Here is a 10,433-nt window from a genome sequence, read left to right as displayed (position 1 = left end):
GAACTTTTTCTTACACTTTATAAAGTGGAAGAAAAAATTTTGTTTTACAAAGAGGAATATTTTTTACGTTTTTATCTCTTTATGAAACTTTTGCAGTGTTTGTCATACAATTATATTGATTTGACATATCATAAAAATGGAAAAAATTATTACACTATGTATTTTTATTTTTTTATTCTGAAAAATCCTCCAATCTCTATTTAAGGAGGACGTTCAAACATAGTTGATAGCACCTACAACATAAAGTCTTCTATATTTGTTCATTTCAATCTAAAAAAAAATGTCTTCTAAATCAAAAATTAAAGTTTCGATTTATTGGGATGGAGAAATTATACATGACGGAAATACCGTTTATTATAATTGTCCTCCCAAACACAATGCTAAATATTCAATTAATGTCTAATATCATAAATTTCTTTCATCAATTCATAAAAGAATGGGTATAAACAGTACTGTTTATAATTTGATTATAGTCGAAAAATACCCTACTTCATTTTTATCAGAAGGACAAGTAAATTTTGGAGAGTGGATTATCTATAATGGCGAATCGTTGATCGACTTTTTGAGGGTTCCAGATGACTATATTGATCAAATCAAGTTAACAATACTTGAAATCTATGTTAGGAAGGAGCCTAAGACTAGTCAACAACGTTCTCCTTTATCGGTCGATGTCCATCCCCGATTAGAAATCGTATTAGCGTTGATGAATTTTCGATAACTCAATCTACTGATTTTCCTAACATGACTCATTATCAAAATATTCTTATCGGTCGATATGATTTTGATTTGAATGAAACTATCAATGAAAGTGACTGGTAATGCTCAATAATTATATTTCGATTATTATTTATTGATTTTGTCAATTATTTATTAATTTATATGATTTATTAGTATTATTATATATTTTGTAGCAGTTTACCTCAGCAAGATAGGAATATTGCTCCAAGTTATGGACTAGATAATTATTTTGGTCAGTCCTCACACTTTGAAATGACGAAAAATGTTGGGACATCCTCAAATTTTCATGTCTCACCTACTTTTGATGCAGATGATTATCGGTAAGTTCAACACTTGATTTTTTTATTTAAGTAAGTTAATTGCATGAGATAAATATTTATACTTTTTTACATATATAAGGAAAATATCACACAAAATGCCATTGATCCTGTGAATATCGATGATCGTGACCTTCCAAATTACGGCAAACCTTCAGCTAGTGATAGTGATAATTTGCCTAATGCCGAGGAATCAGGAGATAATGTTCCATTTGAGGCATCATCTAGTGATGATGATTTTTTAATACCCAATCGGTCGCCAAGACCAATGTCCATGAGTCTGTTTCGTAACCATGAGATTCTTTATCTTGATCATCTCCCAGATGGTCCAAATATCTTTGGCGATACACATGATGAATATTCATCACAACATACGTGGCGTGAATCGGAAAATTTCATGAATGGGATTATATATATTGAAAAATGCATGTTATTCAATTCAAAGAATCAACTGCAAAGAGCAGTTAAGCTTCTACATTTAAAGATAGCGAGGGAGTACTTTGTTATTAAATCGACAAAGAAATCATGGCGACTTGTTTGCAGGCGTGTAGAACAAGGATGTCGATTTAGGCAAACTTTTTTTAATGATAAACATACTATCATATGGAAAGTTGAAAGATACATTAAAGAACATACATGTGATATGGGTACGTGCCGCGATGGACATTTTAACTTGGATGTTGAGATGATTGCTAACATACTCTGTGTTGATATAGAAAAAACACCAAGGTACTATTTTATCCTTAGATGATTTTTCTTTAATAAGAAAATATTCATTTTTTATTTGATAATTAATATTATTTTTACTTTTCAGGTTTCCTATCAAATACTGTCAAGCAGTCGTTCTTAAAGCATATGGCATTTCGATAAGCAGAAGAAAAGCCTATCTTGGTCGCAAGCATGTTTTTGAAAAAGTTTATGGTACTTGAGAGGGTTCTTTTTCCGAGTTGCCGAGGTTCATGGAAGCTTTGAAACATTTCAATCCCGAAACAATAGTTGAATGAAAAACAGAACGTCGTGCCGATGTCATTGAAAATGTATTCAACTATGTGTTCTGGACTTTTAAACCATGCATTGATGGGTTTGTGTTTTGTCGTCCTATTATATCGATCGATGGAACACATGTCTATGAAAAATATGATATCAAGTTGTTGCAAATGAGAGCATGGAGACATGGAGTTTATTTTTGGATCATTTGCATTTGCACGTTGTCAAGGGTCGTAGAGATGTAACATTGATTTTAGATAGACATCACGAAATACTCTCATCCGTGTAAAATTCTCCCAATTGGCAGTCCTCTTTTGGGTTTCATTGTTTTTGTTTAAGACATTTGAAGACCAATTTTTTTTTTAAAATCAAAATGTCACTTTGAACAACCTTTTATGGGCAGCTGCAAATCACTGTTAGGAGAAATTTTTTTTGAAAAAAATGGAGATGATCAAGGAGATTAACCCGGAAGCATATGTGTGGTTAATGAAAAACGATCTTGACAAATGGACATTGCACAGGGATGGAGGTAGGAGATGGGGAATGCTGACAACAAATAGTTCTGAATCATTCAATGGTCTTCTTAAGTCAGCTAGGGGCCTGCCAGTTACTGCAATGGTAAGACTCATTTACAATCAGATTGTGAATCGATTTGTTACAAGATCAAAATTTATCAATCAACTAGTACAACAAAAGCAACAATGGATGTCTAAACCATTCAAGATTTTTGAGGATAATCTAAAAAAGTCACAGCGTCATACACTTATCAACTATCACCAACAAAGGGAAAACATATTTGAGGTGCTGACACATATGCATCATGGCCGTGGTGGTAATAAACACATTGTAAATGCATCACAAGGAAAATGTCAATATGGTAAATGGCAATCATACCACATTCTGTGTTCTCATGCAATAATAGAATTTGACCAAATTGGGTATTAAACATGGGAGCATATGGCACCAGAATTCAGCGTGCGTAGCTACAAAAAAGCCTACTCTGGACAATTCATTCCACTCAGCGGTGAAAAGTATTGGCCTAATAGCCCTTTTCTTATGATAGCAAATAAAAAATATTTACGAAAAATGGGTGTAAATAAAATCACCTGAATACATAATTAAATGGATGTTCCCGCAAGACACTTACTAGCAAGTGCTCAACGTGCAAACAAATTGGCCATGATAGGCGCAATTGTCCTTCACGAGCTCAAAACGCCTCATATGGTGGTAGTAGCTAAAGAAAGATGTTTAACTTTGTTAATTTATTCTTGTATCAATTTCTATGCAACTTTTTATTTGTATTTTTTGATCATTCTCTAGTCATGTTTATATTTTTAATTTTTTTTCATTAATTTAAAAATAAAATACATACACAAAATAATAACTATATATAATTAAAATAATAATACTATACACCCTAAAAAAAATATACATACATTGATCATGCATGTGGTCTCTGCCACTGTAATGCAAGATTGTGCAACTTAAATAGTCCTCTAGACATTGCAATGCTAGTACCAGCGGAATGAACAAAGCCTGACAGTACATCAACTTCTAATGCAGACTTACTTATAAGTAGTCTTTCATACCGCATGCACCACAATTTATACCCTGCTCCGCTAGTACCGTCATCTACCTCAACCGCTAAACTCTGATATCGATTACCCCAATCACGAAAATATTTTATCCAACATTTCAAGAACCTCCGATCAAAGCCTCCTACGCTGATCATGCACGTGGTGGTTGGTTCCCCAACTAGGAATCGCATGTACATGTTGGGGACGACCAAACTGACGCATCACTCTATCAGGATATACCTGATCCTTCGTCATGCGGTCTAGCTAATCTCTAATCGGGATAAGAACATGATGTGACTCAGTATCCTTATCAATTCCACGCGTCCATCTAGGTAGCATATGGAAGTAATACGCCATCATGCGGCGGAAGAGTTGATAGTTGTACAGGCAAGATCCTCTCCCAACACCAAACCTTAATGTGACAAACAAAATAATTAAACTATCATCATTAACAAAAAAAATTAACAATTACATATATCTATTTTTAATAATTTTTAGAAATTATTTGTATGTAATTTAAATATTTTAAAAAATTGAATATAGAAAAAATATTTTTGTACAGTGTAATATTAAAAGATTCTTTGTATTTGAATGTATTTTAAAACTTTAGTAAAGTTACCTGAAGGAGAGGAATAAATCCTTAAATGTAAACCATATTACCGATAGATGCCCGACAAAGTGCATAGTACAAGTAGGCCAACACTGCATTGACCAAACTGTACTTACCTACGTCGTAGATGGGATCTAGGAGCGCCAAGTATTGTAAGCTAATAAGGTTCCCTGACGTGTTCGGAAATAAGATGCCCCCCAATATAACAAGCATGTAAAATCTAGAAATTTTCTGAACCCGCTCCACTGGAGTAGCATCTCCTATCGAATCTACTTGTAACTGATCTCGCAAGTAGCTGGTAATGCTATGTATCCTCACCCGGCTCGCACCATCCATATCAGTAGGTGCTATGGTGCATCATGTGAGTGTCTCTAATAAAGTACGCCATGAACGAATCATTCGTGCAGCATCATGCATGTACACAACATCACCATCGATGTGCAAATCAAATAAGACCTGCACATCCTGTAATGTAATCGTGACCTCACCAAAAGGTAAGTGGAAGCAATGAGTCTCTGGCCTCTAACGCTCAACCATAATTGTAACAAGGGCACGGTCATACTGCATCCTGCCCACACAAACTACATCATATAGTCCTGACCTACGTAAGATCTCTTCAACACGTTCATGAGGTCGATGCAAACGAAATAAATTTCAGGCATCATTCATGTGCACCGTCCTCATAAGGCTACTAAATAATATCTCACCTTTCCATAACAATTCTGATTTATGCTCATGCTGAGAGAGAAGAAGTGTACGATCAATCGGACCAGGATTCACAACACGCTTCATTATATTCATTAAGAAAAATTCTATTAATTCGTTTAACATAATTATATCTTGACAAATTAAACCGTGAACTATCTTCAAATGAATAATTGTACGAGAACTAAAGAATCTCTAACTTTAGCAAGTCAATTCAATATGTTATTTGTCAAGTCAACCACAAGAAAATAAAATAGAAAAAAAAAACAAAAGGAACATATACCTAATGAGAAACAGATGGAACCATCTATTGGAACAATTGAGGGATGACTATATGTTTGATGAATTTTGTGTTCAGCTTTGCGGACAAATTTAACCAACTGAATTAACATGAATATAACCATTTGTGCAATCTCAATTTATTGTCAATTTTTACAAGGATCTGGACACAATTTTTGTGCATACAAATAATACTCTACTATTATTTATTTGTTGTACTTTGATGGGATCTAAATGGTAGTTTGGGCACATTGCACATGGTAAAGTTAATACAAGCCAGCAAGAACAAATGAATATGAGTGTCCATTTAGAATAAAAAAAATATGAGACGAAAATGTGTAATTCAGTAATAGCCATATACTATTTTGCAATACCAATCCAACAGTGTAATTCCTTTTGTTTATTTTGAATTAAAGACTTTTTTTCTAACTCAATATTTAGTAATTGAATGCACATTGTATAAGACTTGCTGAAATTTTGAACAAATTACAACATCATTTTAAAGTAATGAAAATATGAGATGGAAAAAAATACCTAATTTATATAATTTGTAGGGTCGGATTGTTATGTTGTCGGGTTGTGCTACTCCAATCTTTCAAAATTTTAATTTTTTGGTGTAGGGCCGCTTCAATTGTCGGATTGGGACCATCAACTATTAATCTTCAAAGTGAAAAAAGTTTGTGAAAGCCATGAAAGTGAAAGGGGAGAAGAAGAAAGTGAAAAAGTAAAGTAACTTTTTATAAAGTGTAAGATTTTCTTCCACTTTATAAAGTGCAAGAAAAAGTTCCACTTTACAAAGTGTAAGAAAAACTTACACTTTATAAAGTGTAAGAAATAGTTTCATTTTATAAAGTGTAGGAAATAGTTTCGTTATATATTAAAATATACACGTTATGAGACTAACGAAAATCGTTTAGAATATTAGATAAAGTGGATTTTTTTCTTCCACTAAGCCTATTTTAGTTACTTACTAAAGTAGTGGCTTATTTTGGTCACTTTTATGTTTTTGTGGCTTATTTAGGTTCTGAACTCTCAAAACTACTTGTCTATGTTAACAAATTAATGAATAATTTTACACTTAGTTCCTAATTTATCATTATCTTTAATTATAGTTATTTCTCTATTATATTTTTCAAGAGATTGTATTTATTATATTAAAGGGTGATATAATAAAATAACCCTTATATTTATAATTTCTTAAAAAGTGTGCAAAGTCAATTTTCCTTGTCGTTGGTCCCACTATCTCCTTCCCACATTGTCTCAACTTAAAATAAAAAGATATTTTTTAAAATAAAAGGTCCCAAATGGACCCAAAAATTTATTAGAATAAATTTAAAAGGCATTAAAACAAAAACTGACATGTTTAGGACCTGATAACAATGGAAGAAGCAATTGAAAGAAATAAGAAAACATATGTGAAATTATCGAAATCTAATCAAATTTATGAGCAACAAAGGATTTTATACATTCATCTCTCAATTGAATCCGATCAAACAACAATAACCCAAACTCAAACGAAAACGAGAGAATCAAATTGAATCCACAAAAAGGGTAACTCGATGATCGATTAAGCTAGAAGAAGTTAACTATCAATTTTAAGAGTTAACCACTAATTACTCACTAATTCCTTAAGAAAATTAAACTAACACTAAATTAGCAACTACAATTTGAGAGCATTCAATTTCAACATTCAGCATATTCTAGGTCTTCCAAAATGAAAAAGACTAATATTTATATTAAGGAAATTAAGAAGACACTTCTTTGACAATTTTATCCTTAATGAGATAAGAGCCTTGTTTGGTTGTCTTCTTTTGTGAATTCTTGAATTCATGAGATGGTCATTTGTACACATGACTACTTTCTTCCTTCTCTTCACTTTGATGAACCCTTAACACATTATATGTTTTTATTTGGTATCCATCAAGCTCCTCTAAAGCTTTCACGTAATTTATGTTGTCCATGACATTATCAGGACCACAAGCCCCACCACTTCAGCAAGGAAAAGACGTTATAAATGAGTTGATTATACTAAAAGAAAAAAGAAGAAGCTGATTTAAGTTTCCGTGTATAAAAGAAAAGACAAAATGTTAGGTTTTTAAGAAGTTATTAATAATAAAGGCTTTTCAGAAGTTATTTATAATTTTCCTTGAGTTTTTTCTAACATGTCAGCTTGATTGCGAGCCTTGAAAACAGTTTGCAATTTTTTGTTTTGAGCTACTTCTAAGTCTTAAAAAAATCGATTTAAAAAAGTTGTTTGCTTAAGTGTAAATTTCTTCATGAGATTGTAGTAGGCAAAAATGAATATTCACGATACAATATATTTATAATACTTTCTCCTTTTTTTTATCATAAAACTTTTGGGTGCAAAATTACACTTTTTGCTTTTTAATGTGTTATTTTAATACGTTCGCAAAGAAATTCTTAAATAATTTCAGTTCAATAATAAGTTCACCATGAAAATTACACATTCATATCTTAGGAAAAGAAAAACAGAATTGGGGTCTTTGAGATTATTGTACTTAATTAGTTTTGTTTGAGATAAGTATTGAAATCTTAAATTTAATGAGAATTATTATTTTAGTCCCCCAATTATTGATAATCTTAAAAATATCTCTCTACTTGATTAGATAATGTCAAAACATTCATTTTATGTCACATGTCATCTATTCACATGTATATTGGAATTCTCTGCTGATAAAAATTAAAGATAGAGTTAATATCTCAGATGATCACTCAACTATGCACACTTCTCTCAGAAAGTCACTCAACTATGCACTTTTCTCTCAGAAAGTCACTCAACTTTGAATTTTTACTCAAAAGTCACTCAACTATCCACTCTTCTCTCAAAAAATGACTCAATCTATTTAATTGCTATTTTAATTAAAATTTGTTGATATGAATTATTTATATAACAAATCAAAATTTTAAAAACAAAAAATACCATTTAAACCATTTTGTGATTCACCCACTTGACCCGACCCAAGAGGCCCTTGTACTGAGCTCCGTTTGTGAGTTAGACCCTTATACTTAAGACTTTGTCAACTAAACCCTTAAATTCATTCAAACACAATATTTTGAACTTTTTTCTCATCTGATGTGTGTGCACTCGTTTTACACATGAAATTCCACATCATTTCTTAATGACACATCCGTATTATTATTATTTTTCAATGGCACATCAAAAATTAAATATTTGAAAATAAATAATATTAAAAAAAGTGCAATTTTTTCTTTCTATCTCTCTCTCACTATACTCATTTTCCATATTCCCACTTCATCTTCTTCCTCCCCACCCTCCACCCTTCACCCCAAAAATAAAACATCACTATGTTTTATCTTCTTCACACTAAAAACTTTTCTCAATAACAAAATGTGATAGATTATAATTAGCTCTTACACATGTTTTTGGGTTCTATTTATTTAGATTTGGTAAAAAGATATATCAAGAGAACTTTAAATTGATAAAAAAAAATGAATATGTTTATAAGTAAATTCAAGCAATAGATCTTGAAAAATTAAGTTTTAAAAAAGTGAATGATATATTTTTTAACAAAAGCTTTTTTTTTAAAAAAAATAAGTTTTAAAAAAGGTGAATGATATATTCAAGTAAATTCTTTTTGTATCCAAGTGATGCATCTAGTGGATTCTTTTCACGTACGAATGCAAGAAGATCCTCCGATTGAAGTAATCCAAATAACAATCAATGAAGTTTCGTCGTGCAATTGTATTAGTTAACTAAGTATAGTAATTGCTTGAATGGATGTAGTAGATCCTTTATGATAATGGTTGGAATGAATGTGGTTAATGTTTAGTTTTTGAGACAAATGATGATACTCAGGTTTGTGTTTAATCGTTGAAATATATGTTTGAGACTAATGTTATATTGTTTTAAGAAAGCAATTTGTATAATTAAATGTCTTATCAATTAGTTTGTAAAAATTATAAATAAATAAATAAAAAATCAACAATAGTATAACTCTCACTATTTGGTCTGCAGGACATTATACAAAGTTGGGTAGGTCTTAACCCCCAACTAAATGAGCATATTGCGGGGGGTTTTATACCCCATATCTTTTTAAATAATTAACTTAAAACATGACATGTGTTGATACTCAATTTTGGATCTCCACAATATATATTAATCATCAAATTTTTTAAATTTCAAAATATTCGAAATAATTGACTTTATAAAATTCAAAATATTTTTCAAGTTATTTTAAATAGTTGTCATGTTTTTATAATTTTTAAATTATATGTATGCTTTAGATAATTATGTGTATAATTAATATATTTTTCAAAAATTGTCTCAAAAAGATTTGGTTTATTTGAATACTTGGTTAATTAGTTTAATTATTCAATAGTTTATATTTTTGAGTTAATTAGTTCGTAATTAAATTAATTATTTTATTTCGTTAGAATTAAGAAGCTCATTAATTAATTTACATTAATTCGTCCTATTTTAATTTTGGCCAATTTCAACCAAGTACCTCAATTTGATCGAAATTGCAATTTTACATGATTATTTTCTTAATTCAAATCGACCACATTCTTGATTATCTTTTGAAACCCAAATTACTTTATTTCCAATTTCCAATTCTTAGCAGCAATCCAATTCAATTTCCCAAGCCCAACTCCACTAGAAACCCATTCCAGCAACAACATCATACATACAACGCATACCAGCCGACCCCATCCCTTTACGCGACCCAAAATCGGGAACGTGTTACGTGTTCTTCTTCCTCAGCCAGCAGCAAAATCGAAAACCCAGAATTTCCAGCGAACCCAGCTCAGAAAACGTGAGCCCACTCCAGCAGCGAATCGACCCGGCACCCCGACACGAGCAGTGCGTGTCCTTTCCGTACGAAGACGTTCGAAAATCATCCAGATGTCTCCATCTCCGCACCTCAAGCGTCCTTGTTCCGAATCGGATGACTTTCATTGTTGTTCCGTTGAGAAACTGTACAAGTGTGGTACAAATTCCAGCTCCTCAACCTTTATCTCTAAGAGGTTTTTAAATTTCGAATTCGAAATTCATCCTTATCCTCACTCGTTTCCCCCAAATTCCGAACACTAGAAAATCCCCTATATAAACTCTCTTCTTCTTCTTCATTGTTGGGTTGGAGAAAAAAGTGGGGGAAAAGTTGGAAAAAATAGACACTAGAGAGAACAGAAGCAAGGAAAAAGTGGGAGAGATAGAAGAGAAACAGAGAGAAATATTGA

The sequence above is a fragment of the Solanum verrucosum genome, unplaced genomic scaffold (assembly GCF_900185275.1).
Source record: "Solanum verrucosum unplaced genomic scaffold, falcon-dt-bn FXZP01000117.1, whole genome shotgun sequence".
Taxonomy (NCBI): Eukaryota; Viridiplantae; Streptophyta; class Magnoliopsida; order Solanales; family Solanaceae; genus Solanum; species Solanum verrucosum.
This window is presented reverse-complemented; position numbering follows the sequence as displayed.